Here is a 26,357-nt window from a genome sequence, read left to right on the forward strand (position 1 = left end):
TGTTGTTCCCTTGGGTTGTTTATGAATGGCCCTGTGTGGGAGGTCAGCTCAGGAAGTGATGGAAGGTCATGACCATTTATTCACTGAGCCACTCCTCTCTGACTGTTCCTTGGGCAAGTGTCAGGGCCATATCTGAAGGATATATATTACCAGACTCCACCTGTCCAAAATACCTCCCCCTTTTGCTCTGCCTCCAGGTACCCTCCCTCCTTCTAGCCTAATCTAAGTTCCTCCCTGGATAAGACAAACAAGATACTCTCAACCCTGGTAGACCCCTACCCAAATGACCAACTGTAACTCAGAATAGGTAAGCCATGAAAGCCTGAGACTCACCAAAACATTGGGATTAATTTCTCCCATTCATCTCAGAGATGGGAGGCTCAGCATGACTTGATCTCTTCCACAGACAAGAACCTCATTACTCCCAGGCAGTCCCTTGAGTTACTGGGATGTTTCAATTATCAGAAAATTAACCTTCTTTTTGGAACCAAAATCTCTCCCCTTTTGATTTTTAGCCGTTGATCCTAATTCTCTTCCCCTAAAGGTAATCTGCTACCTCTTACACATGACAGCCATCAGGTTTAAAAGCACTTCTTCTGTGTATGAAAAGTTAAACTCAGACTTGGATGGGTGGAACAGTTACGCGAGCTGCAATCAGCACAACAATATTACCTCCCACCAGCAGGTGGCGATAGCAGGTGGCTATAGTATGTCCCTTTGAACTTAACCAGCAAATGGTCCGTTCGTGTTGTGGGAACCTAACATGTTTCTAAGCAGAGGAGATTTCTGCCCTTGAAAACAGCAGTTGTATGTTCTCTGATGATTTTCTTCTCTGGGATAAATATTCTCAGCTCCTTCAAATCATCTTTAGAGTGACCGTGTCCCTCATGGGTGGGTTCTTCTTTTCTCTCTGTGTCAATGTCTCCCTTAAATATAACCCCCAAACTGGACACGTGATTCCAGAGGGGGCCTGAACTGTCCAGAATGACTTTTTTCTTTTTAGATAATTATCAGACCTGAGCCTGAATTCTGTTATTTACTAGCTGTGTGACCTCAGTCAACTTTCTTCAGTTCTTAGTTTTCTGATCTGTAAAATAGGAATTACAAACTCCATAGGGTCGTATGAGAGTTAAATGGGATAAAACATGTGATACCTCTAGCACAGTGGCTGTGCACAAAACCTATTGATATTAAACTGGATTAATGCAAATAAATATCTCATTAGCTTTACAGGCAGCCCCAGCACACTGCTCTGCACGCACCCTGTTGGTATACCCCCTAAACCTTTTTCAGACTTTTATATTTGTTTATGGTCAGTCAAAGCCCTAAGATCATTAAGTGAAAGGACTTTCTAAACTCTGAGTGCTGTGGAAATATGAGGCAGTAACAGCCGCATTGTGAACGGGGACAATAAGATGATGAGCTGCTGTCTAGTAACCAGAACTCCACTGCACTCTTGTGCCGCTGTCTTTTTGAATTTAAGTGCAGGACTCTGCATTAAGCCCTTGACCTTGTCACTCCTGCTGGGTGGCTCCTGAGATCTCTTGACAGCATTGTGACAGAGCACATCGTCTGGGGGCTCAGGACCCAGCAAGGCCTTTGGGGTCCAGTAGACCTGGGTTTTAACCTTGGGCTCCCTGCTCACCAGCTCTACAAGCCAAGCCACTTCTCTAGGCCTTGGTGTTTTCATTTGTGAAACAGGAATAACACTCCCCATCTTGTGGGGTTGTGAGAATAGATGAGATGTCATAACTGCCCAGCACAGTGCCTGGTGGATGGTGGGTGATCGGTATCTGTCAGTCCCATTCCCTCTGCTCCTTTCCCTTCTGTCCCCAGTCTATGTTCTCCCTGCTCTTCTTGGAGCTCGCGCTGCCCATTCTCTACTTGAATCAAGTGTTTGCTGCATGTGGTCAAGCTCAGGTACAGACAGGGAGGTTGGGGAGCCAGACCAGGCAGCACAGTGTCCCAAGGAGGGGATCTGAGAAGGGATCTGCCAGAACTTCCAGAGGGTTCAATCTTTTCCTCCATCTCCAATGAGGACAGAAACAGAAGAAATAGTGAAACCACCCCCAGGGAGGCAAAGATCCTAACAGGCCCGGTAGGGCCTGGGGGCCACTGAGTGGGCAGGGGAAGAGCAATAACGAATTCATAAGGTGGGGTGAGAATCAGGAGGCCTGGGTCTCCTTTGCAGCTCACTTGCCATATAACTTTGGGAAGTCTTCTCTCCTGTCTAGACCTTGGTTTTCCCATCTGTAAAAATGGCCTACTGTGGAGATGATCGCTAAGGGCCGTTCCAACTTGTGGTTCTATTCCATGGAACAGCCACTCATAGCTGAACCCAAGAACCAGTGTCTTCCAAAAGCTCATCTTTCTTTGTAGATACTGACTCAGGGGGAATTGGGAGTGGGAAGACAATGTGTACAATTCAGGCTGGAAGGCAGGAATCCTTCCTAGAAGGCAGTTGAGACTGGAACAAACCAAAGAGAACTCCACAGAGGGGTTTTGACATGGCAGCAGCATTTCATATGGGACCCGTAGGAACCTCCAACTGTGTTGTTGAGCACATAGTCACCCCAGTCTGTCTGCCCCTCCCACATTCTCCATTCCTGCTGGGTTCCACATCACCTTCTCCCACTCCATCTGCCCTGCCTGTGCTTGGCTCTGTCCCATTGTGTGTCACAGCTCCCAGAGGTGGGGTCTGAACTGGAATAATGCTTCCCTGAAGTGGGGGCCATACACAATTACAGACCAAATACACGTTCCTTGTAGTTGGTTCCCAGAATCTAGGAAGTCCATTTCTTGTTTCATTCTCCTATCTGCTCATGCACCCACCTATCCACTGCACCCACATTCATCGCCCTACCCGTTCTTCTGTCCATTTTCCCTGTCATTCATTCAACCAGCCCACCATGTACACTGCACTGAGCTGATTCAAAGAAGGGCCACTGGGATCACATCTCTAGAGCTCGGGCAAAGCGGATGAGAAATGGGATTATTTCCCTTAAAAATCTTTCCTTCAGTAAATATCTAGTGGGGCTCATGCCTAGCCCAGCCTTGCTCACAGAGAGGTGGCTGATAAGTATCGTAGTTCAGCCTTATGGGAAAAGCAGTGGCTTGCGGATCTGAGAGTAGGGGTTCCAGGCCCACCGCGTCTATTAAGTCTTCTTTACTCACCTATCAATTTCTGGCTTGAATATCCTTTGCTTCTGATTTTTGTGGCCCACATTGTAAAGAATGGTGACTCAAGGAGCTTCTAGCCCAAGACCTGCAAGTCTGATAAGTTTCATGTACAAAGAGTTATAAATAGAAGTCTCAGATGAGAGTGGTGAGGAAGCAGATTTATCCTTAGTGCCAAAAGGTGGCACAGGCCGTGCCAGGTGGTGGAGGGAGGAAGAGGCCAGTGGGCGTCTTGGTTGAGACTGACCAAGAGCTGAAATATGACCTGTGCCTTCCATTTGCCCCTCGGTTTTTGGGTCCAGGCCAAGGGCCCAGCCCTCAAGTGTCCTCAGACTGGGCCTGAGCTCCTACATGAATCTCCAGGTATCCTGCTGTCCCCAAGGGAGACAAGGCACAAGGTTCAAGAGTTTATGCCCTAAATGAACATGTCAGAGGAAACCCATTCCACCCCAACATTCCGGTCAGGAAGGAAAGGGAACTGACATCCAAAGGGATGCCAAGAAGTGCCGAGCACTGTGCTTTCACATGTTTTCTCATTTAATCAATACAACAAGGCAAGTCTTTTCTCTCCACTTTGCTGGGAAGGAATGGAGGCTCAGAGAGGTTAAGGACTTGCCCACAGTCTTAACAGCAAATGAGTGGAGGTGCTGAATTCAGATTCAGATCTACCTGCAAACTGTGGTGGCTGCCAAGCCTTCTAGGAGGTAAGCAATTTTCCTGGGGGCACTCCGAGGGTCAGCAGCCATGCTGGTACAGGAGTCTCCTCACTCTTCTTACTACCTGTTGATATTTTGAGCCCAGGAGGCATCATAAAACCTCAGCAACCTCAGCACACAGCAGGGTTTCTCAGCCTTGGCCCTGTTTACATTTGGGCAGGACAGTTCTTTGTTGTGGAGGCATCTTGTGCTTTGCCGGATGTTCAGCAGCATCCCTGACCTCTTCCAACCAGATGCCAGTAGCATCCCCCACTCATGACAACCAAAAATGTCTCCAGTCATTTCCAAATGTCTCCTGGGAGGCAAAGTCGACCCTGGTTGAGAACTCCTGGGGTAGAGCTATAGGCCTGTCTCTTCTATCCTTTCTATCCAGGAAGGTCTAGACAAACAAGAAAACATCCAGTCTTTACTTACATCTCAGGGTAGATGACCAGTAACGACAATGATGATGATGGGAACCACAGACAGGGCCGCTACTGTGGATCAGGTGCTTACTCTGTGTCAGTTACCAAGTACTTCATATCTAATTTCTCACATACATGATCTCTGTTTTCTTTTTTTTAAATTGAAGTACAGTCAATTTACAATGTTGTGTTAGTTTCTGGTGTACAGCACAGTGGTTCAATTATACATATATATATATATATATATATATATATATATATATACTCCTCTTCATATTCTTTTTCCTTATAGGCCACTACAAGGTATTGAATATAGCTCCCTGTGCTGTACAGTAGGACCTTGTTGTTTAACATTATCTCTGTTTTCCAGATAAAATACCCCTGAGGCTCGGAGAGGTTAAGTAACTCACCTAGGGTCTCAGTGTTAATGTAAAGCAGAGCTACAATGCATTAGTTTCCTATGGCTGCTGTAACAAATTACAGCTGAAAATAATCCAAATTTATTTTCTGGTAACTTAGAGGTCAGAAGCCTAAAATCAGTCTCACTGGGCTAAAATCAAGATGGCTCCAATGGAGGCTCTAGAGGAGACCATTTCCTTGCCTCTTCTAACTTCTGTGGGCCACCTGCATTCCTTGGCCTGCAGCCCCTACCTTCACCTTCAAGCTGACAGTGTAGCATCTTCCCATCTCACTCTTTCTGATCTCTGTATCCATCATCGTGCCTTTCTCTCTCTGACTCTCCAGCCTCCCTCCTAGAAGGACTTTGTGATCACATTGGCCCCACCCAGGTAATCCAGGATCCCTGCCTCACTTAACTTAATCACACCCGCCAAGTCCCCTTTGCCATGTAAGGTAACATAGAAACAGGGTTGGGGGATTAGGACGTGGATATCTTTGAGGGGGACATTATTCAGCCTAGGGCATAGGACTCAGACTCTTATCTGTTGGATCCCAAGGTTTGTACACCTGCCTCCCAGCCCTGCACTGACTGAACACATGTACCCCACAGGCCAGTGCTGTGGGGGTGTGGGGGTTGATCAGACATGTTCAGGGAGCAGGCCTGAGCACAGCTGCGGAAGGAGCATGTGAGAAGTGCTGTGAGAGGGGCAGAGGAGGAGTCCTGGAGACACGGGGCCAGCTGGGTAGGGGAATGGGGAGTGAGGAGTGGGCTCAGAAGGCGACTGGACAGGCCTGATTCTATCCCTGCCCCACAAAATGATTTCACGTCTCAGCACCTACTTGCAACCTAACTACAAATGCATTGGTTTCATCCTTTCCTGAAGGACCACCCTACTCCAGCCCTGCCGGCCAGGATTTGTTCCCATTGGTGGGACTGATGTGCCCAGTTAACTGGTCACCATTCTCAATTTTTCCTTTCTAAATATCCTCCCTGCCAGGGCTTAGAACGTCTTTAGTTTGGTAAGTCCACTCCTTGCCCAGCTCTAGTTTGCAAGGATGCCTTTCGGCTGCCTGGCCCCTCCATGAGCCCACCAATCTCTTTACAGAATGGAGAAAACACACTAAGTGGGCCAGCCGGGCTCTCCCTCCCCCAAGACAGGCAGAGCCTTTGACCCCTTCCAGCAGCTCTCAGGCTCTGCAGTGACTCAGAGATGGTTTCTCTCGGCCCACAGGAAAATAACAAGTAAGAAGGACAAACTCTGGTTTGCTTCATCTTGAGAGAAATGAAGTTTGGGATCTATCTTTATCTTTTAAAAAAAACTCAGGAGGGACTTCTGGTCAAACAGAGCAGACGGAACACAAGAATTCATCTCTGCTTCCTCCTAAAATCCACCCATCCCAGACATGAATGACAGTACAGGAATCAAGATGTGTAAATCCACAGGGCCAAAGGGAAACCAGAAACAACAACCACACTGGAGAGAGGCCAGTCCAAGTTTGAAAGCTGGAAAAGCTGATGGCTGACTGTGACTTAGCAGCCTGGAAAAGGCTGAGGCCCAAACCAGCAGACTGGGGAAACCAACAAAAGCTGATGGCACCGAAGAAACCCCAGGAAGACTCCACAGATGCCACCAAAAGCCAAGGGGCTGGAAAGAGAAGTTTGCAGCTCAACTCCATCCCCTCCCTTTGTCCTCCCTGCTGTGGGCCCCCATCAGCCTGCAGAATATGCTAAATTCACCCTCCACAGGCGGTGAATCAGAAGGTAAACCTGCAGTGTCCACGATGACAGCCACCTGTAGCCATCTAAATTTAAATGAAATTAAGGAGAATTAAGTAAAATTAAAAGTTCAGTGCCTCAGTCACACAAGCCACATCTCACATTGAGGCTTGTGGCTCCTGTGTTGATCAGTACAGGTCTGCAACGTGTCCACCACTGCATGGAGCTCTACCGGACGGCACTGCTCTAGACCCTGACCACCCAAAGTGTGGTCCTGGGACCAGCATCTAGTCCCTTTAACCCCCTCAGGCACCAGGCTCAACCTCCAGGCAGAAAATTAGACGCTCTGGGAAGACTGAGCAGCTAGAGAGAACAGAATGACAGCTACTGACTGATGTTATAGGAACCTCCAGATCCCCAAAGAAATGACCCAGTTCCTGCCAACCAGCCAATGGGGAGGCCACTAGTTAACAATCTAGCCTCCTTACTCTGAGCTTCCCATGAACCACCCCCCCTTTTAATGAGCTTTCTAATACCTTATTCTTTTTTTTCTTTCCATTTTTATTTATTTATTTATTTTATTGAAATATAGTTGGTTTACAATGTTGTGTTAGTTTCTGGTGTACAGCATAGTGATTCAGTTATACACAAATATATTCCTTTTCATTATAGGTTATTACAAGATACTGAATATAGTCCCCTGTGCTATACAGTAGGACCTTGTTGTTTATCCTTTCCCTGTTTATTTAACAAATATCTATCAAATATTCATTTAGTGAGAAGCATTGTGCTAGGTTCTTAGACTAAGCTCTAATGCCTTATTCTTAAAAAGGAACAGAGCCAAGGGTCAACAGACCTCTGAGGGTAAAAGTGTCAAATGTGATGAACAGACAGCAAACAAATGAAGAGAGGGAGTCATTTAAAGCAAACAGAAGCTAGATTCAATATCTTGTAGTAACCTTGTAGTATAATTTAAAAAATATGAAAAGGAATATATGTATGTATATGTATGACTGAAGCATTATGCTGTACATCAGAAATTGACATGACATTGTAAACTGACTATACTTCAATTTGAAAAAAAATGGGAAAAAATAAAGCAGAGACAATACAAAGGGCAGAAGAACACTTCAACATCCTCAAGAGATGAGCTACTACATCTATAAAACAAGAACAGGATGCTATAAGAAAAGAATATTCTGAGTGCAAGAAAGAGTTCTAGGAAATTAAAAACATGATTAAAGAAACTTTAAAATTCAATAGAAGCATCAGAAGATAGTTGAGAAAATGTCCCATAAAGTGGAACAAAAAAGACTGAGAGAGAAATAGGGAAAAACAAATTACTCCAAGAGGTCCAACATTCTAATAAGAAAAATTCCAGAAATGATTTAGCAGAAAACATCAAGAGGAGGAAATTACCAAAGAATACCTGGAAATTTCCCAGAAATGAAGGACATGAATTCTCAGAATGAGAAGACCCACAGGGTCCCCAGAACAATGAATAAAAAAGACCTACATGGGGTTCACCATCATGACCTTTCAGAATACAGGACATAAAGAATATCCCACACACATCTATAGATTAAAACAACATATATCTATAGAATAAAAACAAAAAACAAGGTCAAGTACCAATAAAGGATCAACACTCAGATGGAACCAGAAAGGCAGTGGATCTGACAGCGGCGGCATTAGGAGCTCTGAGATAATTCTCCAAAATTCTGAGGGAAAATAATTTCCAGCCTAGAAATGGATCGCAAGCCAAACTCAATATTGAGCGTAAGGGCAGAAGAACCACATTTGGGGGCATACTAAGCTTCACAAAAAATCCACCCCACCCTGTGCACCTTTTGCCAGGATGCTCCCGGAGGGCACACGCCACCAAAGTGGAGGAGGGAAGGAGCAGCTCATAGGATCCAGGGGCCAGAGGGCGCCCAGGGTGGAACCCCACGACAGCCTTGGGGAGCCAGCCCGACTGTGGGGAGGAGGGAGGCGCAGGGGGATTCCACCAGCCAAGGAAAAGTGAAGCCGGTAGGTTTTCTGATGTGTTTTTCCAGACTGAAAGATCTACACTTCTGTTGAAGAGTTTGGGGGATGAACTGATGATGGAAAGTTAAGCTCCCCCAAAAGCCTTAAGGAACCAAACTCCTCCCCACATAATGTCTCTTTTGCCGCTCCTCGCACCCTCTGTGATGGTCCCAGGAGTTGCCTCCTGGGATCATAGACTTTGGTGGAAGCCAGTCTAAACACTGCCGAGTCCATGGCCCTCTCCTTACAAAAGGGGAAACCGAGGGCTGGCGAGGCGCCCAGCACTCTCAGACAGGAGGATACATTTGGTGTGTTTTCCAGAACTTCTTCCTGATTCATTCCAGACAAGACCAGTAACAACAATAGCAAGAACCACAACGAACCTGACGGAACCCAGGCTGGGGTTTCCACCCCTGAGGGCGTGATGACCTCCCACCCAGCCCTGCGTTTCCCCCTCAGCTTTGCCCCTAACTCCCTGCTGTGGTAACTGCACTAAGTTTCTAAAACACACCAACTGACGTTTCTGAGTTACTTTTAACTGCCACCTATTAAAGCGAGAACATAGAGATGTAACTGAGTTGTGTAACCATGCATAGGCCATTGTGAACTTCTGGAGGAAAAAAAAATTGGGGGTGGGAGTGCAGGGAAAATTCCAAACCCAAGTCTCCTTGGAGCCAGGTGCCCTTCCCCCCAGTGCTCCTGGCTAGCCAGCCCTTTATTATTACTATTTTTAAGAACTAAGTCCAGTGCCCTCTTTAAAAACTCACTAATCTGAGTTTACCCCTAATGCTACCTTTCAGTCGTCTTGCTTTTGATTCTCTGCCTCTCCCTCCACCTTTTCCAAGGGCTTGGCTAACCTCAAAGTGTTTGTAATGACGAGTTAAGGATGTAACCTCGGCTGGAGTATCTGCGCTCTACTATAGATTTCGGGGAAGCCTAGCGCTGCGTAACCTTATCATGCGACGCTCTCTTTTTGAGTCCCAGCGTCCTGGGCTATGGTGCTCATTACCTCACCTGTTTAACAGGGTCACCACCAAAACCCCAACAGTGAGGCCTGATGTGGGGACAAGAACCCTGGGCTGGAAGTTAGGAGTCCAGGGTTCAAGTCTTACCTCTGTTACTCACTTGCTGTGTGACCTTGGGCAAGTCACTAGATCTGTCTGAACTTCAGTTTGCTCTCCTGCAAAGTGCACAGCTGGGACCTGGTGACCTCCCTCCCTCTCAGGCTCCTTCCATCTTGTGACTCTCCTGCCTCCCAGTTTGATTCAGGACATGGCCCCTCACCCTCCCCAAGGCTGGCCTGCCTCCCACACCTTCCATTCCAGGAGGAACACCCCTCCCCTTTCCTGCCCAAGCCCGGGCCTGGCAGGCGCTGGACTGCAGACAGGACAGGAGGTGGGGAAACAATCCCAGCCATTCACGCTGCCCGCGGTGAGAGCTGGCCTGCAGCCAGTCACAACAGGCCCTGAGATACAGAGGGGCGTTTGTCTGGGGGCCCACGGTTTCATCGACACCTTTGCTCTCTTTTCTCCCTCCCTCCTAGATGGCAGCGCCAGCCCCCAGCTTGGTTAGGAGGGGGGATGTAGACGCTGTGCAGACCTGAGCAGCCCCTCTATGGGCCAGGACACCCAACAAAGGAAGGGGGGCAGGAAGAAAGGCAGGGGAGCCACGTGTGCAGGGTAGCCGGACCAGACCGAGAGTGACCACAGGGAGGGCAGAGGGTGGAGACAGTGTCGGTGGGGCCAACAGGAAAGGTTTTAGACAGGGGAGGGGGCAGGAGGGGGGGTTCCAGAGGAGGGGCCATTTCCCCACTCTCTTTGACTGCGAGGCAGGTACTCCCTTCCCCTCCAGCCTCAATTTCCTCAGCTCTAAAATGGGGCTGATTATTCCACCCTGAAGCTGCGAGGACCAAATCAAATCAAACGGTAAACTTGCAAATACTCATGATGTGGAGAAAAAAAGCGTTTGGACTCAGGTAGACCAGGGTTCAAATCCCACTTCTGTCACTTCTGTTAAGTTGTAGGCAACTTCTTTACCATCCACTAGCTTCAGCTTCCTCATCTCAGGGAAAGAAAGATGTGTGAGCGGCCACACAGAATCATAAGGAAGGAATAAGAACCCATGGGAAGTACCTTGCCCAATAAACGCGTCTGACGATTGAAGAGTTGGTCAGGGCCGCAGCGTGGCTTTTGTGGGCCGTTCCCACCATAATAAACTTGCATGGGCTCTAAACATTTTATTTTTTCTGATGTGAGAAAAAAAATGGAAATATTTTCTTCTACCCTAAAAGTTGGGTTTTTCCCTCCTTATTTTAAAAGCAATTAAAACATTGAGGGAGGGGCTTAAAGTATTATGGGCCTTGTGTCTGCCGTACCTAGTGGGGAAGTCAGCCTGGTATGGGTTCAGGGTCCTCAGTGCTGACCTGCCCAGGGAAGGGCTTCCAGTGTCCTCTATGAAGACTCTCCCTGGATCATTGATGCTTCCCATACCACAGAGCTGAGCCCACAGGTCCCGTTTTTGCCAAACCTTTAGTGTCAATGCCATGTGAACCCTGTCACCAGAGGCTGACGGGCCGCAGGAGCATGGCAGTTGTGGAGACTGGGAGAACCCAGGGGGTGTGAGCTGGGCCTGGCTCTCAAGGAGCTGGGGTGGGGGAGGCGAGCACTTACCACTCACAGTCACCACTGCTCCCGTTGGGACCTCCTCTGTGCCTAACACTGTGCTTGGGACTTCACATTCATTATCTCATTTAACCCTCATCACATTCATTCTGCTTTACACCTGAGGAAACAGAGGCTCAGAGAGGCTGAGTAATGCCCCAAAGTCACAGAGCTACCAGAGCAGGGTGGGGACCCAGTGGTCTGCTTCCCAAACCAAGGGCCTCCCAGCATACCACCCTGCCTCCTTGAAGAGTCAGAGGGGATATGGAAGCGACTTTTAGGGTGTGCAGAACACGCAAGGCAAGGGTGAGGCTGGGGTCCAAGGAAATACAGAAGTGAGCAGGAAGGCAGTGTGAGGGGTGTGTGCCAGGGGCTGAGCGCACCAGGGCCCCTGGGTACTCCTGGGGGTGGTGGGCTGCACTGGGGCTGGGAGCCAGCATTTGCCGCCATAGGCTGATGTGTCTTGAGCTCGGCCAGGCGGGGCTGCTGCTAAACACACTAATAGGTACTTCATTTGCTCGCTAATAGGTACTTCATTTGCTCACGGAACTGCCCACAGCCATGCCTGTTTACCCACAAACCAGAGCAGATGTCACACTATACAGGGAGCACTGACTGCCCCGGGAAAGAGAAGCTCAGAGACACAGAGGAGGATGTGGCTGATGGCAGGCTGGGGGCCTCAGGCTCTGACATTCGCCAAAGGAGGGAGATTCCTAGCTGGGGACGAGGCACTTCTCTCCACCCCAATCACACCACAGCCAGACAGAGTCGGGTATGTCCTTAGTGTGACTTCTCCACCCCAGAGGATGGAAAGGGCCTTTCCACTCTCAAAACCCATTGACTGCACAGCCACCACAGACAGCTTTCTAGCAACAAATCTGACCTTGCTCACCTCAGCCTGGACCTTCAGTGGCCTCTCATCAGCTAAGACAAATAAAATCCATCTTTTTACTGCCCAGTGGCTTTTAGGCCTGTGCTTGCCAATATGGTAGCCACTGGCCACATGTGGCTGTGGAATCCTTGAAATGTGGTCTGAATTGAGATGCGTTATACATGTAAAATACCTGCGGGGCCTCAAAGATTTAGCACAAAATAAAATAGTGTAAAATAGCTCAGTAATATTTTTAATACTGATTAGATGTTTGATAATATTAGATTAAATAAAATATAAAGTTTAATATGTTTCTTCTTACTTTTTTAATGTGGCTACTAGAACATTTAAAAGTACATACGTGGCTCATATTATATCGAAAAATACTGGTTTATTCTGTCCTTCTCTCTTTACTGCCTCTCCTACCAACACTAGTTCATGCATTTGTTCATTCAGTAAATATTCATTAATCATATGCTATGTGCTAGAGATGGTGCTGCTAAACACTGGAGACAAAAAGGAAACAGCATAGGCCTGGCATTTCAGCTAACATGGAGCTTATGAACTGTACTTTAGAGATATCAAAGAGCTTGTGTTCTACACACACACATTCGCTAGCATGCTTGCCTTTGCTCATATTCATGCTTCTGTCTATAATGACTTCCTAACTCTGTCTGCCTGGTGAACTCCTACTTATACTTCAAAACCCAAACCTTCAAACACTTCTAGAATGTATGTCAAATGTTTCAATGATTAAAAAAAAAAAAAAAGCCACCTCAAAAAGTTTGTTCACTCCCACCCCCTACTACCTCCTGGGGCTCTGAACTATTAACTGTGTGATTATGCAATTCTATTACTGTGTCAGTTTAAACGTCACCACTCTGTCTCTGTCTAAGGTTATCTCTTTCCCCCAATCCCAGGAACTGTCTCATTTACTCTCTTTAACCTTCTTCAAAAAAACAACCGCCAGCTGCAACTGTCTTGTATGTGACCCATCTCTTTCCCCTGTGAGAGCAGGACACTTGGCTTTCTCCCTCAAAGCTGACATCCCAGTGCCTAGCACAGTTCTTGGCACCTATTAGGCACTTAGAAAATGAAGTTGATGGCACATTGGCTGTATGGTGCAGGTGTTACATCGGCGGCTCTGGCGCTGGACTACTACTGGGTTCAAATCCTGCGCTTAATCAGCTATTATTATTACCATCGTCATTGTTACTGCATGTCCACTTTCCCAGCTGGACTACCCGCCTCTTGAGGGCCCAGGTGGTGCTTTGTTGTGCCCCAGTACTTCACCAGCTTCCCCATCACAGATGTCACCACCATCCATGTATCCTCTGAAGTCAGAAACCTAAAGTCACCTCTATCATCAAGCCCTTTCAGATTTATCTTCATTTCTTACAAACTGTCTCATTATCTCCTTCATCATCCCCATCCTTGCCCAGGTCCAGGCAGGTCTTCTCTCACCTGGATGCTGCCATGGCTTCCCAACAGGCCACGACTGACTCTGCTCTGGACCTCTGCAACCCTTCTCCATGATACAGCCACAGGATCTTTAAAAACTAGAACTTACTATGGCCAACAAGTCTCCGGTACAAGATCTGGATCCTGTAGATCCCTGTAGTCTCCTTGTTGTCTGAGCTCAGCCCTGTCATTCTGTCCCATTGTTGCCACAGGGACTTTGCATGTGCCAGAGCACTTTCCTCACCTACTGACACTTCTGATGCTTTAACCCTCTCAGCACTGTGTTCCTCTCTCACCACTGGATGCAGCTTGTATCTTCCACTTGATAAATGGTTGTGTCCCATATTAGACTCTGAGCTCTATCAGTGCTGGGGATGTGTCGGTTTTTATTCACCATTTGAATCCCTAGTGCCTTGAATACTGCTTGGCACACTGCAGGTATGAACACATAGTAATTGAATGAACTCAATACCCACTAAGTGAATGAGCAGTGGGGCCCTGCTGGGTGAACCACAGCATCGAGCAGGGACCAAGCATGGGTCACTGGGGGTGTGTTTTCCCACCACATGTGGCCGCCAGTAGTGCAGCTGTGACACTAAGACACAAGACAGGTTGTGAGTGCTTTGGAGCTCAGAGTGGGAGAGGGTGCTGGGCAGGGGGCTGGGGGAGAGGGCAGGCTGCCCAGAAAGCCAAAATTTGAGTGGTACCCTGTGGTCATTAAACCCTTGGGCTTTGGGATCAGGGTGATCTGGGTCTGAATCCCAGTAATACAATAATAGCTCATATTTACCTGTTTCTTAGTGCCAAGCCCTCTAAGTACTTTGCATCTTTTTGATGGTCTCATTCACCCTAAGCATATTACTGTTTAAATTTTTTCTAGAGGAAGCTGAGGCCCACAGAGGTTAAGTAACTTATCTAAGTCACAAACTGAGGTGGGATGTGAACCCAAGGACTCCGACTTCAGAGTCTGCACTACATTTTGAAGACTTGATGATAAGAATAAGCACCTAATGAGCAATTACTATGTGCCAAGCACGTTCCTAAAAACTTTACAAATAAATTTTTATTTGTATCATTTTGACTTTTATTTTTATAACTCATTTCACCCCATAAGCTTATCTCTATCTTACTGGTAAGCTGGGTATCATTATTTCCAGCTTACAGGTGAAGAAACTGAAGTCCAGAGAGGTTAACTAACTAGCCTGAGGTCACACAGCCAGTAAAAGTGATGAACCTAGTTGGAACCAGGCAGAACACTCCAGAATTCATTCTTTTAATGACTCTATTCCACAGCTTCTGCTCTGTTGTTGTTATTATAAAATAATAATAATAATAATAATAATAATAATAATATTTTGCTGGGGTTTTGTAAGGTGAAAAAGGAGTGACATTCTAGCTGGGAAGAACAGTGGGTGTGAAGACTGGGAGGTGGGGGTGAGGATGAACACATTCGGGAAAGGAAGTGTAAGATTTGGTGAGAGGGATGGGACAGTGAGGGTTCCAGCACAGAGGAGCTGAGTGTCTAGGGAAGGCCAGAATGGAGATTAGATGTGAGAGATGTTTGGGGATTCAGCTATGGAGAAACTTCTTCTCCAGGGAGATGCTAGCACGCCTTGCTCTCTCCAGAATTCCTATGTCATGAATTTCACATGAGATGTCTGAAAACTAGGAGCGTCAGAGCTCCTGACCTGGCTCTGCTGTGTGCACTTTGGGAAGTTACTTAACCTCTCTGTGCCTTCACTCTTTGTAGAATGGAGGTAATAAAAGGGACCTCCTTCATAGGGTTGCTGTTTGGGTAAAATGAGGTTGTGAATATAAAGCCTCTGGGAGGGTGTTTGGCATAAAGCAGCTCTTTGAGATTATTCTTTTCTCCCCATTCCCTGGCCTCTAGGAAGAACTCCCCAAACCCTCAGCCTCACCAGACTCAAGGCTAAAATCAACGACTGACCTATAACCACCAAGATCCCTGGAGACCCCAGGTCGATAAAATGAGGAAGAAGAGAGGCAAATGTCAAGCTACACAGTTTCAAAGTGTGTCCAAGACTGAGGAAAAAAGAATAATTATCAGGGGGAGGGTATAGCTCAGTGGTAGAGTGTGTGCTTAGCATGCATGAGGTCCTTAGTTCAATCCCCAGTACCTCCATTAAAAATAAATTTAAAAATAAACCTAATTACCCCCCCAAACAATACAAACAAAAACAAAACAAAACAAAACATTTCTCCTTCTGGCCCTGTCAGCTTGGGGTTATATAACTGAACTTCTTGGTGAGGTATCCCTGGGGGGCCTTCAGCAGTCAGGGTTGGCAGTGACATAAATAAATATTCCTGTGCTCTCTGCCCAGGCTCAGGTTCTGAGTCAACAGTACCGCCCGAAAGGAGGAAGCTGGGTGAGGAGTGAGCTCCAGGCTGGGAGTCAGGAGACCCGTGTCTCAGGCCCAGCCCTGACTTGAAGGATATGGACAGCAAGTGACAAGTTTTCACCACAGTGACCTGGGAGGTGAGATTACAGTGTGAGCTGGGGCATCGGGGAACCCTGGGTCAGTTCTCCCAGCGGATAGAACAAAGCGTGCTCCCTGTATCCTGGCCTGGCATTCAAAGCCCTTCACACCTCTCTCCTCCCTCCTCTCCAGCCCATCTTGGCATCCACACACTCTGAACCTTGGCTCTATGGGCCTACTGAGTCCACCCCCTTTCTTGACAGGGTTTGTCCCTCTCCTGGAATGTCCCTGCCTTCCCATGGAATGGCAGTGTGGTAGAGCAGAGAGGGGTGTGCGTTTTAGAGTTAGACATGGACTTGAATTCTGGCTTGAGTGTCCTTGGACTTGTGACTTAACCTCTCTGAGCCTGTTTCCTCATCTGTAAACTGGGCTTTGGGATTCCTGTCTCTCTCTTTCCTGGCTGCAACAATCAAATGGGATACTAACTGTTAATAAGAAGCGGTAATTACTTAGCCTTACTGTATAAACCAGGCACTTGTAGGGGTTTTGCATGCATAAGTCACTTGGCAATGCAGGTCAGATCCCTAGTGGAGTGAGTGCCTGATGCATACTGGGCACTATTTAATAAGTGCTGGTTTCCTTCTCCGAGACCTGCCCAAAGCTCCCCCACCCACCCATCTCAAGTAGGCCAGTCTCTTCTGAGACTTCACAGCATTTCCTAGGTACTCTGGTTACAGCACTCATCACATGAGAGTGTTGTAATTAGTAGACAGCTCTGTCTTCCCTTCTATTCTCGGAGCTCCTTGGGGAATGAACCCATGCTCACATACAGGCTGCATGGAACAGATGGGCTTCAGCAGATGCCCTGGGATGGGCTGGCTTTGAACATGCACTTCAGTCCCTGGGCTCTGGCTCCCTGAACTCTGCTGATGGCCATCAGAGCCCCTTGCTCAGCTCCACGCAGACTCCAGGGGCAAGCCACCCCTCCTCTGGGCTCTTCTGTTGCTTGCACTTGGACCTGCACCATAATTTTTTGGTCAAAAACCAGGACACTTGTCCTAGCAAAGAATTTTGGATCCATGAGGAGATCTAGACGCTATAGAATGAATGCAGAAATACTGGAATTTCCAGGATAGTCCAGTGGCTTATAAATCGTAGACTTCCTTTCACAGTGCCTGGCCTGGCCATGCACCAGCCATACAATAATTGTCTAACAAATGCTTGTGGATTTGGGTCAGTGTTTTTCTGTTTTGTTTTGTTTTCTCACTCTATCATGGTGCTGGGATATACTACTGAAAAGGAATAGAAGCTACCAGTCTTCTTCCTGGGGGACCCTCTTGTTGAAGCAGGAATTAGAATTACAGAGTTGCTGAGACCTTTCTGCACGGTGTCTCTCCATGATTCCAATACCATCAATCGCTTCTGGCTGGCTACAGAAGAAAGCTCTGTTCTCTGTCTCATCAACCAAGGTCTGCCATGAACCTTTTCCAGTTTTGTCTACCAGCACTTCTCTCCTCCCTTTCTCCCTCACCCTAGGCGGGGAATGAGTGACTTCCTGTCTCCTAAACCCCGCACAATATCTCCCATTCCACGAGCTCTTCTGCAAAGCGATCTGGATGCTCCCCTCTCAAGAGGTAGAGTCTGTTTCTCTAGTCGCTTGAATGGAGGCGGACCCTGTGACTACTGGGGCCACTAGAACACGGTGGAAGTGACACTGGCAGGTCTGGATATAGCCCTTAAGTGGCAGCTTCTGCTTCTTGCCTCTCAGAATGCTTGCTCCTGGGAACCTCCCTCTTGGAACCCAGCTGACACACAGTGAGAAGCCCAAGGCACGTGCAGAGGCCACAATTAGATGTGCTGGTTGACAGCCCCAGGCAGCCACATGAGGGAGTCACTGTGGACACCCAGGCCAATGGAGCCTTCAGATGTGAATATCCGACAGAAACCACATGAGAGGCCCCAAGTGAGGACCTCCCCACTGAGTCCAGTCAAACTATAGAGCCACAAGAGAAAACAGTAAATTGTTGCAGCCACTAAGCCTTGGAGCCACTGGTTACACAGGGACCAATAATCAGCAGATTGGGTCCAGTGCTCTCTTCTCAACTCTACACCAATCTAAACCTTCCTCTGTCATGAGATGCAACTGCACCTCTTCCCCAGGTCACCTCTACCACCTTGGACTACTTATCATAATTGTTGGCACCAATCACAATGGCTTTGCAGGACCTAATTTTCCTTTAAGACATTTAAAAGTGTATTCTAAACAGAAATGTTCTATCATGTCTGAAAAGAGGAAGCCAATGTCACTTGCCATCAATAGAAGGTAACAAAATGAATTCAACAAAACAGATCAAAGTCATTACAGTCTAGCTAGACAGCGTTACCTCCCAAAGTGTCTGGGCCCAAGGCTGGTCTTCTGTTAGAAAGATGAGCAAGTGTTGTAGCCAGATTTGTAGCCAGACTGAGTTCCAGAATCTGGGTAGTTACAGCGTACTAGCTTCTGGATCCCTGGATCACATGGCCATGGTCATGTGCCCTTAAATTCAACAGTTCTGGGCAGCTCTGTGGTTTCTTCCCTTTCCTGATTATGGCAGGTGCCATAGCCCTCCAGTCTGGCCAGTTGTGCAGTGTCTTATGAGTCTCCAGCCTTTCCAATGTTTTAAAGGAATTAGGTGCATAAAATCCCTTCCTGCCTAAAATGCCGAGTTCCGCTTCTGTTTCTTGCACTGACCCCTGACTTAAACACCCTGACTTCCCATAGCTCTTGCAGCATCTCCTGCATTTGTTTCTTTTATTATTTAAGTATTTCCTCCACAAGTATTTTCAATGTGGATCTTTGTGTATTCCATCTTCTGAGGCTTTATTTGCCCAAGAATATTTTCAGTATGACCTCACATTTGAATGACAGTTTGGCTGGCTTTAAAATTCTGGATGGAAAGGATTCTTTCCTTTCAATTCTTAATAACATTACTCTTTGACTTCCTTTATGAAGGATTGTTGTGGGGAGGGCATAGCTCAAGTGGTAGAGCGCATGCTTAGCATGCATGAGGTCCTGGGTTCAATCCCCAGTACCTCCTCTAAGAATAAATAAATAAATAAACAAACCTAATTACCTCCCCCCACCAGAAAAAAGGAGGGGTTGTTATCAAGATGTATAATGTCAGTTTGATTCTTGCCCCTTTGTAAGGGACGTTATTTCTCTCTGCTCTTCCTCTTTGTCTTCCATATTCTCAATTTTACCACAATATCTGTGTATGGATTTTTCTTCAGTTCTACTGTTGGCTACTCCATGAGTCCTTTCGATCTGAATTCATTCATTTTCCTTTAACCTGGAACATTTAATCTCCATTACTTCTTCACTGTTTCCCAATTCTCTTTCCTTTTTCTCTCCTTTCGGCACACTGACTTCGACTCTCCATCTCTCTTAGCCTTCATTGTCGTTTGTTATCTCTTTATCTTTTCCTGCTTCCTCTCGGGACAGTTCTCAGTTTGATTTTCCTCTTCACTGCTTAGTTGTTCATTCAACTGTATCCATCCTGATATTTATGCCATCTACCACGTGTCCTCCTTTATTTTAAATATTTTATCTTTCATAGCTAATCTTCTGACTTGGTTCTCTCCTATGACTTCCTGTTCTTGAATTATTTTATGAATTTCTTCCCTTATCTTTTTCAGTATAATTATCATGCTTTACTTTAGAATCTTGGTCCACCTGCTTCAATCGTAAATAAGGTGTATGCAGTTTGATTTATTGTCTTTCTTTTAGAGTAATTGTGCTTCTCAGGTGTCTAATTATTTTGGTGGGTGAATTCAAGTTCCCCTGGAAGTACTTACTCTCAGTCCCGTAAAATGCCCTGGGAAAGGCCGCAAGGCATTAGGAGAGGAAAAGATGAGCCCTGGGGCTGAGAGCCACACAGACTCCCTTGGCCACCCCTTTCTGGCCGGCACTCTGCCTGCGTGTCTGTCATGCTTCCCCTTTGAGTTCTGGGGAGGGGCAGCCTGGGCAGGAGGTAGACTCCTCCAGGGGGATGCCACAGGCCAGGTTGGGGGACTGGGGTTGGAGGGGCATTGATGGGCGAGTGAATGCCAGTTTTGATTGATTCCTCACTCTCGAGGGGCTTTGAGCTGCCCCAGGCTCCCTGGGCGGCAGCTGCCAATTTCTGCACTACAGAAGCAGGAGTCAGTAACACTCCCCAGACAAGGAGCAGGGACCCAAAGCAAGTTAGTGTCTCTAGAGAGCAGACAGTGAAGAAGTCAGTCCAGCATTCATTCATTCCACACCCAAAGTGTGTCTGTACCAAGGCCTTGTGCTGGGCACCAGGGAGTCAGTGGGAAACAGTCCTTGGCCTCACGGAGGTCATGCTCTGACAACACACTAACAGACTCAGGTTAGTTCCCTACTGAGGTCCCTATCCTGGCACCGCCTCTCAGGCAGCTCAGTCTTTCTAAGCCTCAGTTTCTCCATCTGCAAAATGGGGATGATAAAAGTATCTATCCATAGGGTTACTGAGGCTTTCAGGAGACAGTGCATGTCAAGTGATTAGCAAATGCCCAGCACACTAAGAGCTCTCAGAAATACTAATTACTGTTGTTATTATTACTATGACCAACGACATTGTCACTGGGGATGAGATAGGGACTTGGAGCTGCTTCTAGAAGATGAATGAATCCCCCTTAGTTCTCAGGGCAAACCAGTTACCCTTAAGACCTGAGACTGGAGAGAAGGCCAAGGTGGGACATCTAGAATTTTCACAAAAGGGAATAGAGTGGGCTTGGCTCTTAGAAAAAATCTGGTCAAAAAGTAGCAAGGCACGGAGTGGGAGTTGTCGGGGAGGTGGATAAACAAACCAAGTTACATTTTCCACACAGAACTATTAATACCACCACAGGCGTCAAGTTTTCAGGTAACTAGTCCCTTTCCTGCAGTTTCTTGCTTGCTTTTTGTTTGTTTGTTTGTTTGTTTATGACTGAACAGCAGCACAGGAAGGAGGCTAGGACTTCCATGTGGGCTGGAATCTCAGCCTGTTTCTCCTCAGCTGCAGGGCCTCTGTCTCCTCCGGGCCCAGGAGACAGGGTGCTCATGGCCCACAGTACTTCCAGGGGCTCACAAAACTGTCCTCATTTCTTTCAAAATCAGAAGAAAACAGGAACTTTTAGGTTGAGGAACATGTTCTAATATGCCAATGTCATCATTAACATAACCATTAACATTTTTGTGGAGGAAGGGGCCTGGGAAGGCAAAATTGCCCAGGGCCAGGAAGTCCGAACCTCTGTGACAGCCAGGAAGTGGTCTCTGAACCTTAGCAGGGAACAAGGGAACATCACTACTCACTTCCTGGGCTGCCGTGGGTGTTCAGGGACTGAGGCATGTGGAGCATTTAGCGCTGTGTGGGCACTAGCAAGCTCTCAGCAAACAGGAGTTAACCGTTTGGTTTCCTCTGAGAGCTGCAGGCTAAATAAACCTTTAGCAGACCTGGAGGAGGGTTATGGGATTAGGGACAGCAGTGGGGGAACAAGTTACACAATTGCTTTTTATTGCACAACAGACTGAAAGAGATAACCCCAGGTGGAGGAACAGATGGAAGCTTCAAGCCAGGCCACGTGTGCAGGGGGTTTGCAAGAAACCACACCAACAGCAGTAGAAAGAGCTGTCTCTGAATCTCCACTGCAGGCCGGTGTCAGCCTTGAAAGTGTGGAATGAGTGAGTGAATGAATGAATGATGAGTGAATTTTAAAATCCTGAAGCTTCTTTTTCACAAAAGTTAGCTCAGCAGGTCCCAAGAGACAAGTTTCTCCGTCGAGGAAGGGAAACTAATATTTATGAAGTGAGTGCTGTGGATAGTGTCCTCTTAAATAAATGAGGAAACTGAGGCTCAGAGAGGTGAGGTGGCTTGAACTAGATCTCACAGCTCAAAAGCAGAGGACTGGGTCCCCGCCCTTGGCCCCATGCTCACTGCTGGCACTCCTGCCCAAGGCTGCCCTGGGCTGAGCAAGGCGTGCTGGCTGTCCAGGGTCTGCACGGAACCCTGAGATGCCAGGTGCTTCCCACACCACCCCCTCCACCTCCTCAAGCCACCCAGCAGATCCCAGAGGATCTGGCAGCCCCACTGAGGGCCCCAACAGCTCAGGAGTGCCGGCCAGGGCAGGAGGCCCCTCTCAACAGGCCCCTCTGTCTTAGAGATTGGCACACCCTCCTTTCCTTCCTTAGGCCAAACTGCAGCCACCACCCCTGGGAGTTTCAAACCACATGAGAGGTTCCAGTCCCGCTCCACACTCTGGCCCTACCCGCTCAGCTTTACCTACACTCAGCCCAGCTCAGGAATCCGCAGAGACTCGCTGGCAGGCTCTTGCCTTGGCTCAGACCCCTTCCTCTCTTCCTGCCTCCTCCTGCCCACCTAGGATCTATGGTTCTGATAAGGAATTCGTTTGAGAGAAGACCAAGAGGGATCCACCCCACCAGATCCCAAAGCAAAGAGTGGGATGCCAGCCGCCCAGATGCCAACGACTGCATCAGGAGGCAGGACGGATGGAGATGGGGAAGCTGATAGGGGCAGCATGCTTGGCACCTGGAAGCTGTCCAGGAGAAACGAATGCGCCGCTGCTTCTGAGCTGCTTTCTGAGCCCTCGTCCAGCAGTGCGCAGGGTGCATCTTAGCACAGGCACTGCTGGCCAGGTTAGAGAGATCCCAGTTTCAGATTCTTTTTTCTCCAATATCAAACATATATCTTTTAAAAAGTAAATTGAATACTTATATAATTTGGGATCTTTATTTTCTTTTTAAAAAAAAATCTTGGAGGGTAATTAGGTTTGTTTGTTTGTTTGTTTTAACGGAAGTACTGGGAATTGAACCCAGAACCTCGTGCATGCTAGGCATGCCCTCCACCACTGAGCTGTACTCCCCCTCCCCAACCGGTTCTTTATTTTCATCCCGCATGAAGGATTTTTTTTTTTAATTAAAAAGGTTTATTGGGCAACTTAAAATCCACTTTCCCTTTCTTTTTTTTTAACCTTCCATTCCATTTAATCAGAAGATTGGAAGTAAAGGAAAGTGTTGCAGCATTTACAATTCCCAGAGAATTTCACAGCCCTCTGCAGTGACAAAGCACTTGGATTAGGAGACTTTAGGTCCCCCCTAACTCTCCACTGACTGAGTGTATTGCATCCTCTCTGGACCCCAGTCTCCTCACCTTTAAATGGAGGGAGCCCTCTATTACCTTTAAGGGTCCCTGTAGCTCCTACACTCTGTGACCCTGCATCCCAGGAGCAACTGGATGGGGATCAGCTTGGACATTGCTTTCTTCTTCTCGGAGCCCCAGGGATCCCCTGGGGTCTGATTATCAAGGGCAGCACAGCAAATGTCTACTAGAAGTGGATTTTTTTTCCCAAGAAAAGACATTGATGGTGGTGGGAGAGAGGGCAGAGGCACATACATGTGATGGGGGAGAAGGGTCACACCCTTCAAGTTGTGGGGTGGGGACAGGACAGGGGAAAAGAACCCATGGTGCTTACATCAGTTCTGTCAGGAGATGCTCTCCAAGGGGCACCAAAGCTCTCCTCTCTCAAAGCCAAGAGCCCCAGTCCTCAGCCTGGGTTCGTGCATTCCACAGACATTCACTGAACACCCACTACATGCCAGACACTGTCATGGGTGGGGATACAGCTAGGAAGGAGGCAGGCTTGCTCCCTTTTCTCATAAAGTTTACAGTCCATGGAAAACACAGATATTAAATAATTATGAGCAATTATGGAAAGTGTTACCAGGGGAAGCTTTGAACTTGGCTCTTTTGAGGGGTACAGTGCCTCCCATCTCCTCTTGATGTGTTCCTCTAAATCTCTCACCTCCCCTTCTGTTCTTTGCTTCTCACATAGTCCTTGTCACCTCAGGGAGATGGGAATCCCATGAAACTGCCTGCCAGGAGGTGAGACAAGCTGGAGGCCCCTAACTTTGCTAAGAGCGACTCCACCTCAAGGAGCAGCTCCCTCCCCACCTGAGGCAGGAGGGGCCACAGTGCACTGGGCTATAAGAGGTGCGGGAACCCACCATGAAAGTAAGCTGTTGATTTGAAATGATGACAGCAGATTCCCCCAGAGACCCAGCACATGCACTATGTGCCTGGCTCACCACACTCCCAGGAGCTGGTCCACCTGGCACTGCCCTGCCTCCTTCAGCTACCTCACCAGCAGCCAGGGGACAGCAGGACAAGGTGAAGAATGTCCTTCCCAGACAAAGGGACCATGGGAACCCCTTTCCCTTTTCATCTTCCATTCCCATCAGGCACCCACAGTCCTTTGCTGTCTCTTGGCCCCCCAGCCCTCCCCTCCCCTCACCCCTGTAACTTGGGGTGGACACTTGGGAAAGCTACTTGACCTACCTAGAGTTCCAGCTCCTTCATCTACTCCCACGTGGCTGCTGAGACTATGGACTCTAGAATTTTGTGTGCCCTCCCCCACCTCTGTGCTCTGCCTGAGTTTATCACATTACTCCCCTCCCTCCATAAGAGGGGGTACCCTGAATCTGCTACTCTGGGCTTATGGGTTTTTTTTTTTCTTTTAGCGGAGGTACTAGGGATTGAACCCAAGACCTCATGCACGCTAAGCATTAGCTAAGTACTGTTGAGCTATACCCTCCCCACTGGGCTCATGTTTATACCGCTCCAGCCACTCAGACCACTGTCTTCTATGTGCATATCCATCTGTTAGCATCTGGCCATCTCTAAATTCACTATTTGTTGACTACTTACCACATGCCAAGTGTTATACTACATACTCATTCAACATTCATTCATTCAATAAATACATAGTGAGACCTGCTATTTGCCAGGCATCCTATGGTGGTGAACCATATAGACATGGCCCCTGTCTCCAAGAAGCTTCAGTCTGGTGGAAATTACCAGCTTATATTTATCGAGTGCCTATTATATACAGACCTTGTACTAAGCACTTTACATGGACTATCTGACACACTGTCAAAAGAAATGGCTTCGTTTAAGGAGCACATCAAATGGAACAGTAGAGAAATGCAGGATCCTGCCCAAGATCAAGTTATCAGCTGCCTAAGGAGCAAGGCAGGGATTCCAATGACCAGGTTAATTCCAAAGCACCAGCTCTTAAGCACTATGCTTTCTTTCCCAGCCCCACTCAGTCCCATCTCCTCTAAGGAACATTCTGGCTCCTTCTCCCAAACTACAGGGCTTCCTTGGTCCCTCTAAGGCAGCGCTAGTATTTGACACACCCTTGTCCTTCCCCTGCCAGGGTACCCAGACCACAGAACTGGAGAGTCCCTGCTTCTTTCCTCTGGAGCAGCTAGTCCAGTGAGTCACCTGGGAGCAGCTGAGTTTGCTGATCTGAGCTAGAAACCTGGGTTCCTCCTCCTGCTGTGGGTTTCCATCTCTTTAAAGGGCAGATCTTCCTCCAGAAGGGGCCTCCGAACTAGCCGACCCAACAAGACACCCATTTCACAGATGAAGACAACAGAAGTTCTGAACGATTCACAATCCTTTCTACCACCTAGCTGGCTTTCGGGAAGTCTTGGCCCCCCTGCCGAAGGCTTGATGACGGTGGGAGGAGGAAGCGACCTGCCAGCTGGATGCCTGTAATATCAACCCCGAAATGCAGGCTGGCGCTCAGGGCGCTTCTGCGCACTGGGTCGAGCTTGCTTTGCCCTCCGGCCACCAGTACGCATGCCCCCATCCCCATCTCCTGAGTCCGCGGGAGATGGTCGATCTCCCTCCCACTACCCTCGACCGCTGCCCACCGCCCTCGCGCTCAGACCCCAGGCACTTCCTCCAGCGGAGGTGAGGACGTGACTGGCACCCCCTACCCCCGCTCCCTGGGCTCGCCTCTTCCGAGCGCGGCCGGCAGGTGGACAGCGAGCCGCCGCGCCTGAGCCGGGCCTCCCGTGGTCCCCGCAGACCCGGCATCCCCGGTGTCCCGAGCCTCCTACCTGCTCTGAGAAGCCCCGCGCGCCGGCCGCCCCCTGCTCGGCCTCCCGCCGGCGCCACCGCGGACGCCCAGGCTCAACCCGCCGGGGATCCCGCCCTCGACCTCGCCCCGCCCCGCGCAGGTGATCCCGGGGAGGGGCCGAGTTGCCCCCTCGGTCCCCGGGCTCTGGGGCCGCCTTGGGGGCGCCAGGCTCGGGACACTGGCGTGGCGGCGCCTCACTGTGGTGGCTTCGCGCCTCTCCCGGGCCTGGGTCCTTCTTGGGATTCCAGTTTTGGCCGCCGACCCCGGGTGCTCGGTCCACCAGGCCACGTCTCCCAGAGCAGAAGGGGAGAAGGGGCCTTACAAATACACCAGGCTAGGTGTGAGCTGCAGCGGGTGTGTGTGTGTGTGTCTTTAAAGAGTGACTGGAGGGAGGAGGTTGGGGTCTAGACAATCACAGAAACGTTAACCCAGGCGGTTTGAGGGCTGGCAAGTGTCAGAAACTCCGCCCAGTAAAATCCGACCATCTCTTGCACCAGACTGGTTTAAGGCCAGATGCCTGCAG

General features: G+C 48.4%; 1 protein-coding gene across 1 annotated transcript in view; it reads right to left on the reverse strand.

Annotated features, from left to right (window-relative positions):
- The window catches only part of NCMAP (non-compact myelin associated protein), a 37,331-nt gene extending 11,472 nt beyond the window's left edge, over positions 1-25,859 (reverse strand). Inside the window, exon 1 of the mRNA XM_031464368.2 lies at positions 25,815-25,859. The gene's annotated coding sequence lies outside the window, so the exon portion shown is untranslated. The remainder of the gene's footprint in view (positions 1-25,814) is intronic.
- Positions 25,860-26,357: the final 498 nt, after the last annotated feature.

Source organism: Camelus dromedarius, chromosome 14 (genome assembly GCF_036321535.1).
Source record: "Camelus dromedarius isolate mCamDro1 chromosome 14, mCamDro1.pat, whole genome shotgun sequence".
In the NCBI taxonomy this organism is placed as follows: domain Eukaryota; kingdom Metazoa; phylum Chordata; class Mammalia; order Artiodactyla; family Camelidae; genus Camelus; species Camelus dromedarius.